The following is an 11,253-nucleotide window of genomic DNA, read 5'->3' as shown; positions in this document are numbered from 1 at the left end:
AATCGGAGGTAAAGTTCAATGTTACTGCTAAGTTTGAATCAGTTTTTGATGACTATGTAATTAAAATTGAAGTAAAAAAAGAAAAAGTAGAATTAATAGGGTTATTATATAATGAAAATGAATTCATTGTTTCTGAAATTCAGTCAACTCAGAGAATGCTAGAAACTCCTATAAAGACGGTTAAAATGCCAAGTGGCAAGCTAGAGGCACCAAATTGGATGCGCCGGCCTCGGTGGCCAAGCGGTTCTAGGCGCTTCAGTCGGGAACCGCGCGACTGCTACGGTCGCAGGTTCGAATCCTGCCTCGGGCATGGATGTGTGTGATGTCCTTAGGTTAGTTAGGTTTAAGTAGTTCTGAGTTCTAGGGGACTGATGACCTCAGATGTTAAGTCCCATAGTGCTCAGAGCCATTTGAACCATTTGGATGCAATTACTGTTTTCTAAACTTGAATCACGTCATAAAGAACTGGACAGTAACACTGAATCTAGTAGTAAAGAACTAAAAGATATGAATAAAGAACTAAGGGATAGTGGTACAGAACTAAAGGATGAAGTGACTTCAAAGCAGAATAGCTTAAATTATAAAATCAATTTTAACCTCCATGATCTGTAGGTCAAAGTAGGGCAACAGCTAACTAAATTGCATAGTATTTTCAAAACCGAAATCGGTGAAGTTTACGCTGATTCCAAATACACAGATGATCTTGTTCACGGGAGGCTGTCAGAATGAATAGACAATGAATCCAAACTTTGCTCTACTCGATCTGAATAAAGTAAATGTTTGTCAAAAGAATATTAAGAAAGTGAAATGTGAAAGTTTGAAATTATGTGAGGATGATGAAGTAGAAGAACTAAATACTAGTATTACCGACATAGAAAATAGATTATAGCTCTACTGTACAGCATGTTGCTTCAGTTGACGCCACTGTCATCGGATGTCGTCAAATTTTACGGTTTCATCCACACAAACAAATTCACCCATTAGAGTTCTGGAATAATTTTGGGGATGTTTTACCAAATGCATAGTCAGAACTTTCATAAGAAGTCATTTGTCAAGAGATGCTTCGCGATGGTCAGCTGATGTAATGATTAGATGCAAAACTCTTTCTAAATGCAAAACTATATTTCTTAATGACTACTGATCACAAATCAAACAAGGCGATGTTTTAAGATAATTCTGGAGTAGTAAAAAGTTTAATCCAGATCTTGAATCAGTTAAAGGGTTTTCAGAAAGAACTAAGATATAATAGTACAGAACCAAAGGATGAAGTGACCTCAAAACAGAATAGCTTAAATTATAAAATTAAAAATTATAAAATATCACGGCTGTCACATCTCACAGAAGAGATGAAACTGGGAATGATGATCATTGGACTAGATGGTAAGCTGCCTTGGTATTGGCAGAAAAGAGTCATTTACGCACCTAGAGATAACGTGGATAGATTTACTGAATATCTGGAGCGAGTGGAATGAATAACTACAGCTGAGGATCAGGAGCATAATAATAATGGGTCTTCTGACAGTCATATAAACAAACGAAATAATGACAGTGGGAACATGAATGTTAGAAGTATGGAGGTTCAGAATACATGACCGTGGTCAAGGCCGTGGTAGGCGAAGAGGAGGTAGACAGCCACTGCGCTTTCGCAGTAATTATTGTGATGAAGGCAGAAATGTAAATAACGTGCCGTTGAGACAAGATGGAAAGCAGAATGCTGTCCGATCTGATTCTAAATCGAATGAACATGATAGGTTGCATGTAGGAAACTAAGTCCCATCTAGGGGAAACTGGCACTCGCCAGGTGGAAACAGTAACAAGCCAGTAACAAAAACACAGACCAAGTCAGTCAACTCACGCAGACCAATAACAGGATTGATGAAATAGGAACAAACAGTACCAGTGATGCGCTAAACCAATCTCATTATATAGTCGACAGCATTTTGGACACATTACAAAATGGAGTCCTGCAGTAAAAAGAAAACCCTACAGAGAATAGGGAGGAACAAATTAACTCTTTTGAATCAGACGAGGAAGACGAGGAAGTAAAGGCTTATATCTTCGACAATAATGGCACTCTGAAGGCTAAAGTTTCAGAAGAGGGAGTAGAGTCAGTTTTGCAAGGTTTTCAAGAGAAGGAGTTGTTAGATAAAGGAGGTAGCAATAATAATTAGGTCGGGGAACCTATTGGCTGTATTGACTTGCCAGAAACTGTAAAAGCAGACGACTGTATTATAGATAGCAATGTTGTGTGGGAATGCAGTTGCTCTGAAGTAGAGAGTAGTTTGGCTAATGTGCAGCAAACGAAAGTAGAGGAAGTTCTCCAGTGCTTTGATTTAAAATTGGTGGACAGGTTGGAAAAGGCACCTGAAGATTTGAAGATTGATGACCCACTGAATCTAAGTGTAAATGTACTTGCAACTGAACAAAATTACTTTAGCTGGAAACAGATTGAAAAGCATTTATTAGATGACTCTTATGAGGAACCTGTTCAAACTAGAATAACTGACTCTATTACAAAAACTAATATCTCAGGAGTAGTGCATTGTCAACTTGATACTAGCAATGAAGCCAGTGTTTTGTCCCAAGCATTCTTTGATTCTATTCCTAATGAGAAATAGTTAACTGTCATGAAAGTAAGTGTTTTAAGAATAATGGGTCCTACTGGAAAAGTATCTAAGCCTCTACAGCATGAAGCTTCGATACCAACTCGTATAGGTAACATAATAATATATGATTATAATTTAACCGTGCTCAGTTTAAGAGTTGAAATGTTAATTGGTACTGGTCTTTTAACGAAATATCAAACGAAGATATACTTTCATCAAAACCACTTGGTATTAACTTTACCAGATTTTCGAGCGATTACAAAGCCTTTCATTGGAAATTATGTGGGCAGTAACAATGAAGCATTAGAACTACGTGTTAGAGTAATAAGGAATAAGGGATACTTGCAGGAAGATACTTAATTCGTGAATAATATGCAAGATGCTAATGCTGTAAAGAAATATGTCCTAGAAGAAACAGGGGTTGAGGAACAGTCAATAGATCAAATTTCTCATGAAAGAGACTTGGACAGCAAAAGAGCGTGACACAAAATCTTCCACCACTAGTTTTAACATTTGTGAGCTAGTGTTAATCAAAACTAAAGAATAATTTAAGAAAATTTTAGGGGAAACAAAGAAGTTTATGCACATTATCATGCTCCATTCAGGATAATAGGTAAGCTTCATGCAGTGGCATGCTAACTGGAATGCCCGAAAAGTAAGAGACAACTAGGTCTACGAAATATCGTAGATCAAAAGCGTTTCAAAATGGACAGTAATAAGTTTCAGTAGGGAGTCTAGCACTCATTGGCAGATACACAGTTTGGCATACTGTGCGGTCCCAGATGGACGAAACTTTATTTCCATTTCAAGTTTCATTCTCTTCTTCTCTTCAGTCCAAAGAAGTAAGAAATACATCTCTTCATGCTGTACATATGCTACTAGTTTGTAATATCTTCCTAGTTTGTAAGAATGGTTCCCAAAAATGACCATACCTGAATGATGACTTATAAGAGAATGTGAGAGGTAGTTGGCAGTAGTAAATTCTAAATTTTGAAACAACAGAGGGTAAATTTTGAGCACCAATGATAGAAAAATAATGGCTAATGCAAACAAATAATAAATAAGATCCACAAAAAGGGTTAGGGACAGTAAAATAAATGTAGTTTGCATTAAGAAAAGTAATTGAAAGTTAAAAATTCCTAAAATCTGAAAGAACAAACTCTGCTTAAATTAATAGTTTTCATGCTGGAAGTAAGCTAGTCTGTAGGTAAGAGAGAGCAATAATATGGTGCTAATAGAGACAACCCAAACTGTTCTGATTTTGGCTGGCCACTGTGACCAAGTGGTTCTAGGCGCTTCAGTCTGGAACCGCACAACCGCTACAGTCGCAGGATCGAATCCTGCCTCGGGCATGGATGTGTTAGGTTAGTTAGGTTTAAGTAGTTCTAAGTTGTAGGGGACTGATGACCTCAGAAGTTAAGTCCCATAGTGCTCAGAGCCATTTGAACCATTTTTTGTTTTGATTTTAGTTTGTGGGTATTTCAGGGTGTAGAACTGTAATAACACACTTTTAGAGTGAGAATGACCATTTATATTGGCACTGAACAGAGCGAATACAGAGATGGATGTCGAACATGGTGCGAGCGAACAAAGGCAGAATGCTGCAAAGACAAAGAGAATAATCAAAGAAGTGTCACTCCACGTCAGAGATGACATAGAGGCCACCCCCCCCCCCCCCCCACCCCCAGCAGTGCGGAGCACGGCTGGGCGAAGCTAGCACATGTCCACAAAAAATGTTCGTGCCAGCGCGACAGTATCAAAAATAATATTGCTGTCTACAATCATTTCGTCGAATGATAGCACCCACACACGTTCAGTTTTTGTCAATATAGATGAGTGGGCTTTCATTAGTTGCAAAACATCTGTTAGCACACCAGGAAAGCATCTGAAAGAGCGTGACATCCATCTCTTAAGTATTGACAGTCCTGGACGTGGGAAACTGACCTGATTTCTTAAAAACAAATAACAAAAAAAACTGGCTCTGAGCACTATGGGACTCAACTGCTGTGGTCATAAGTCCCCTAGAACTTAGAACTACTTAAACCTAACTAACCTAAGGACATCACACACATCCATGCCCGAGGCAGGATTCGAACCTGCGACCGTAGCGGTCGTGCGGTTCCAGACTGTAGCGCCTTTAACCGCTCGGCGACTCCGACCGGCTAAAAACAAATAACACTTCCTAGACACAGCACGAAGTGTAACCACGTTACAAATATCTTCCCTTTGCCATTTTGCTCGTTTCTTTCCACTCAACAAGCAGTTTATCTGTGTTTTTGAAAATAATTTGCCTAATATTTGAGTCACTTTCTCCTGCACTTGCTTCTTTTGACACTTTTGTTGATATTTTATTTTCTCACCACAAGCTTTCACTTTGAGTTTCAATCACTTCTCACTACACCTGAGGTTTGCACACATAGCTGTCAGTCTGCAGTTCCTGTATTCTAATTCTTCCATACGTTTACAGAGTTTGCTGATCTGTTTACTATCAGTGTCACAGTCATCTGTCGCTGTTGACTGGCCTATTTTTATTGTTTTCGGAGGCAACTGCATTTTTCATTGCCTTTCTTGCCTGCAACCTGTCTGCCCTATTCGGAGAAACTGTGTCATCAGGGCCTGAATTTCCACTAACACTGGGAACACTTCCTGGTACAAACAGTTGACGTCGCAACATTGAAGCGATCTTTTCGGTGGCACTTCATTATCCAGGCCTTCTGCACTGTAACGTCTTTTGGGAACGAATGATAAATTATATCCGTGCCTTTTGTCTTTCGGCTGTACGACAGACACCCTGTTACAGCACACCCAGGCATTCTAACGCAAAACTTTTACAAAGCACCGCAACAACACCACAAACTAAAGCAAAACAACAACACCGATGTAATAGCTCTTTTGGCGCCTCGACACAACGTGCCCCTATGTTGACGTCATGCGCAGAACGACGAAATATTCGCCGATCTGCGCAGGCCATTTGGGCCCCCCTGAGGCGTCCGGCGCGCGAAGTTTGCAGCTTGGGGGCGTCGTCGTCATGGTCTCGCGCGGCGGACTGATACGCACGCGGTGGCGAGTCGATGGGGGCCGCGGAGGTGGTGGCGGCGGAAGAGGCGTCGGTGGAGGCAGGTCAGCAGGGAGCAGCGAGGAGTGGCTCCAGGAGGGACCGCGCAGGCTTTAAACATTGTACCGAAACTGTACTCGGGCGGCCGTTGAGCAGAATCACGAATGTACTGACCCTGCGACATAACACGCAATGCGGGTCGGAGTATGGAGGTTGCAGATCCGCACAAACAGAGTCATCCCGTAACATGATGAAATCTCAAGAATTCAAGTGCTTATGAACGACTGATCTGGCCTTGTAACACTAACCAAAATGGCCTTGCCGTGCTGGTACTGCGAACGGCTGAAAGCAAGGGGAAACTACAGTCGTAATTTTTCCCGAGGGCATGCAGCTTTACTGTATGGTTAAATGATGATGGCGTCCTCTTGGGTAAAATATTCCGCAGCTAACATAGTCCCGCATTCGGATCTCCGGGCGGGGACTACTCAGGAGGACGTCGTTATCAGGAGAAAGAAAACTTGCGTTCTACGGGTCGGAGCGTGGAATGTCAGATCCCTTAATCGAGCAGGTAGGTTAGAAAATTTAAAAAGGGAAATGGATAGGTTAAAGTTAGATATAGTAGGAATTAGTGAAGTTCGGTGGCAGGAGGAACAAGACTTTTGGTCAGGCAAATACAGGGTTATAAATACAAAATCAAATACGGGTAATGCAGGAGTCGGTTTAATAATGAATAAAAAGCAAGTGCTAACAGATGTGAAAATTACTGAACAATCAGTTTAATAAGTCACGGATGCAAAATACTAACGCGAATTCTTTACAGACGAATGGAAAAACTGGTAGAAGCCGACCTCGGGGAAGATCGGTTTGGATTTCGGAGAAATATTGGAACACGTGAGGCAATACTGACCCTACGACTTATCTTAGAAGCTAGATTAAGGAAACGCAAACCTACGTTTCTAGCATTTGTAGACTTAGAGAAAGCTTTTGACAATGTTGACTGGAATACTCTCTTTCAAATTCTGAAGGTGGCAGGGGTAAAATACAGGGAGCGAAAGGCTATTTACAATTTGTATAGAAACCAGATGGCAGTTATAAGAGTCGAGTGACATGAAATGGAAGTAGTGGTTGGGAAGGGAGTGAGACAGGGTTGTTGCCTCTCCCCTTGTTATTCAGTCTGTATATTGAGCAAGCACTAAAGGAAACAAAAGATAAATTCGGAGTAGGTATTAAAATCCATGGAGAAGAAATAGAAACTTTGAGGTTCGCCGAGGACATTGTAATTTGTCAGAGACAGCTAAGGACTTGGAAGAGCAGTTGAACGGAATGGATAGTGTCTTGAAAGGAGGATATAAGATAAACATCAACAAAAGCAAAACGAGGATAATGGAATGTAGTCGAATTTAGTCGGGTGATGCTGAGGGTATTAGATTAGGAAATGAGACACTTAAAGTAGTAAAGGAGTTTTGCTATTTGGGCAGCAAAATAACTGATGATGGTAGCAGTAGAGAGGATATAAAATGTGGACTGGCAATGGCAAGGAAAGCGTTTCTGAAGAAGAAAAATTTGTTAACATCGAGTATAGATTTAAGTGTCAGGAAGTCGTTTCTGAAAGTATTTGTATGGAGTGTAGCCTTGTATGGAAGTGAAACATGGACGATAAATAGTTTAGACAAGAAGAGAGTAGAAGCTTTCGAAATGTGGTGCTACAGAGGAACGCTGAAGATTAGATGGGTAGATCATATAACTAATGAGGAGGTATTGAATAGGATTGGGGAAAAGAGAAGTTTGTGGCACAACTTGACTAGAAGAGGGGATCGGTTGGTAGCACATGTTCTGAGGCATCAAGGGATCACCAATTTAGTATTGGAGGGCAACGTGGAGGGTAAAAATCGTAGAGGGAGACGAAGAGATGAATACACTAAACAGATTCACAAGGATGTAGGTTGCAGTAGGTACTGGGAGATGAATAAGCTTGCACAGGATAGATTAGCATGGAGAGTTGCATCAAACCAGTCTCAGGACTGAAGACCACAACAACAACAACATGAACGAACACCTGTGGTGTGGTGTGCGCATGAGGTAGAGGCGGGCGAAGGCAGGACACGTGAGCATGCACTCGTTCAACGAGGGCCGGCAGGTCTGTAGTGTCCGTCAGAGAAGTGTCCTCAATGAATTCGGCAGGCAGGACGAGCGGTTCACCACAAAGGACCTCCGCCAAAGAAGCATTGAGGTCCTCCTTGTGCGCGGAGCGGATTACTCAGATACATTATATAATGGTAAGACAGAGATTTAGGAACCAGTTTTTAAATTGTAAGACATTTCCAGGGGCAGATGTGGATTCTGACCACAATCTATTGGTTATGACCTGTAGATTAAAACTGAAGAAACTGCAAAAAGGTGGGAATTTAAGGAGATGGGACCTGGATAAACTAACTAAACCAGAGGTTGTACAGAGTTTCAGGGAGAGCATAAGGGAACAATTGACAGGAATGGGGGAAAGAAATACAGTAGAAGAAGAATGGGTAGCTTTGAGGGATGAAGTAGTGAAGGCAGCAGAGGATCAAGTAGGTAAAAAGACGAGGGCTAGTAGAAATCCTTGAGTAACAGAATAGATACTGAATTTAATTGATGAAAGGAGAAAGTACAAAAATGCAGTAAATGAAGCAGGCAAAAAGGAATACAAACGTCTCAAAAATGAGATCGACAGGAAGTGCAAAATGGCTAAGCTGGGATGGCTAGAGGACAAATGTAAGGATGTAGAGGCTTATCTCACTAGGGGTAAGATAGATAATGCCTACAGGAAAATTAATGAGACCTTTGGAGATAAGAGAACCACTTGCATGAACATCAAGAGCACAGATGGAAACCCAGTTCTAAGCAAAGAAGGGAAAGCAGAAAGGTGGAAGGAGTATATAGAGGGTCTACACAAGGGCGATGTACTTGAGGACAATATTATGGAAATGGAAGAGGATGTAGATGAAGATGAAATGGGAGATACGATACTGCGTGAAGAGTTTGACAGAGCACTGAAAGACCTGAGTCGAAACAAGGCCCCCGGGGTAGACAACATTCCATTGGAACTACTGACGGACTTGAGAGAGCCAGTCCTGACAAAACTCTACCATCTGGTGAGCAAGATGTATGAGACAAGTGAAATACCCTCAGACTTCAAGAAGAATATAATAATTCCAATCCCAAAGAAAGCAGGTGTTGACGGATGTGAAAATTACCGAACAATCAGTTTAATAAGCCACAGCTGCAAAATACTAACACGAATACTTTACAGACGAATGGAAAAACTAGTAGAAGCCGACCTCGGGGAAGATCAGTTTGGATTCCGTAGAAATACTGGAACACGTCAGGCAATGCTGACCTTACGACTTATCTTAGAAGAAAGATTAAGGAAAGGCAAATCTACGTTTCTAGCATTTGTAGACTTAGAGAAAGCTTTTGACAATGTTGACTGGAATACTCTCTTTCAAATTCTAAAGGTGGCAGGGGTAAAATACAGGGAGCGAAAGGTTATTTAAAATTTGTACAGAAACCAGATGGCAGTTATAAGAGTCGAGGGACATGAAAGGGAAGCAGTGGTTGGGAAGGGAGTAAGACAGGATTGTAGCCTCTCCCCGATGTTATTCAATCTGTATGTTGAGCAACCAGTAAAGGAAACAAAAGAAAAATTCGGAGTAGGTATTAAAATCCATGGAGAAGAAATAAAAACTTTGAGGTTCGCCGATGACATTGTAATTCTGTCAGTGACAGCAAAGGACTTGGAAGAGCAGTTGAACGGAATGGACAGTGACTTGAAGGGAGGATATAAGATGAACATCAACAAAAGCAAAACGAGGATAATGGAATGTAGTCGAATTAAGTCGGGTGATGTTGAGGGTATTAGATTAGGAAATGAGACACTTAAAGTAGTAAAAGAGTTTTGCTATTTGGGGAGCAAAATAACTGATGATGGTCGAAGTAGAGAGGATATAAAATGTAGACTGGCAATGGCAAGGAAAGCGTTTCTGAAGAAGAGAAATTTGTTAACATCGAGTATAGATTTAAGCGTCAGGAAGTCATTTCTGAAAGTATTTGTATGGAGTGTAGCCATGTATGGAAGTGAAACATGGACGGTAAATAGTTTGGACGAGAAGAGAATAGAAGCTTTTGAAATGTGGTGCTACAGAAGAATGCTGAAGATTAGATGGGTAGATCACATAACAAATGAGGAGGTACTGAATAGGATTGGGGAGAAGAGGAGTTTGTGGCACAACTTGACCAGAAGAAGGGATCGGTTGGTAGGACATGTTCTGAGGCATCAAGGGATCACCAATTTAGTATTGGAGGGCAGCGTGGAGGGTAAAAATCGTAGGGGGAGACCAAGAGATGAATACACTAAGCAAATCCAGAAGGATGTAGGTTGCAGTAGGTACTGGGAGATGAAGAAGCTTGCACAGGATAGAGTAGCATGGAGAGCTGCATCAAACCAGTCTCAGGACTGAAGACCACAACAACAACAACCCACGGCAGAGCCTCAGACCGAAGCCCTCCGTGGCACATTAGTGCAGCTTTTAACGTTTGTGCCATCGCTCGACTAGCCCATTGGCCCGTGGATGGTATGCAGTCTTGTGAAATTTCGCCACCCCCACAACTCACACAAGCGAGTGCAGATCCGTGTCAGCGGCTGAGAGAGGCCCCGATGCCGGGAGTGCAGTAGCTGTGGGCGATGTGTCGCCGCCGGCAAGAGTGGCCGAGCGGTTCTAGGCGCTACAGTCTGGAACCGTGCGGCCGCTGTGGTCGTAGGTTCGAATCCTGCTTCGGGCATGGATGTGTGTGAGGTCCTTAGGTTAGTTAGGTTTAAGTAGTTCTAAGTTCTCGGGGACTGATGACCTCAGAAGTTAAGTCCCATAGTGCTCAGAGCTATTTGTTATGTGTGTCACCCGAGGTCGGGCATACCCATGAGTCCCGTCACATATCGAGCGCATCCTAGAACTCTCCCAATAATCCAAAGTCGATCATTCGCCTTCCCTACTACTGTCCGTACGTTCACGTTCGTCCTTACGTGCCCCTTCCATTTCATATCGCTCTGTGAAGTCACACGTACACGTTTCATCGACGTGACTTTGTGAAGCAGCACGCCATAACTCATCTGCCTTAACTTACATTTTTCTCAAAAGTGTTTCGCGAAATAATGTCATCCTCTCTCCAGGGATTCCTATTTGAGTTCACAAAGCATCTCCGTAACACACGCGTGTTGATCGAGCTTTCCGGTAACAACCATAGCAGCACACCTCTGAATTGCTTCAGATGACCTCGTGGGGATCGCAAACACTCGAGCAGTACACGAGAATGGGTCGCACTTGTGTCCCACATGTGGTAACCTTTACGATACGCTTTCCAAAAATTTTCCCAATAAACTGGAGTCTATCATTCGCCTCCCCTACTATCGACCTTTGGTGCTGGTTCCATTTCATATAGCTTTGCAACATTACGTCTGTATATTTAATCAATGTGACAGGATTTTTTTCCCTACTCATCTGAATTACCTTAAGTTTTACTATATTTATAGCTAGCTGTCATTCATCGCACCAAATAGAAATT

This window comes from Schistocerca cancellata, chromosome 1, assembly GCF_023864275.1.
Source record: "Schistocerca cancellata isolate TAMUIC-IGC-003103 chromosome 1, iqSchCanc2.1, whole genome shotgun sequence".
Classification (NCBI taxonomy): domain Eukaryota; kingdom Metazoa; phylum Arthropoda; class Insecta; order Orthoptera; family Acrididae; genus Schistocerca; species Schistocerca cancellata.
This window is presented reverse-complemented; position numbering follows the sequence as displayed.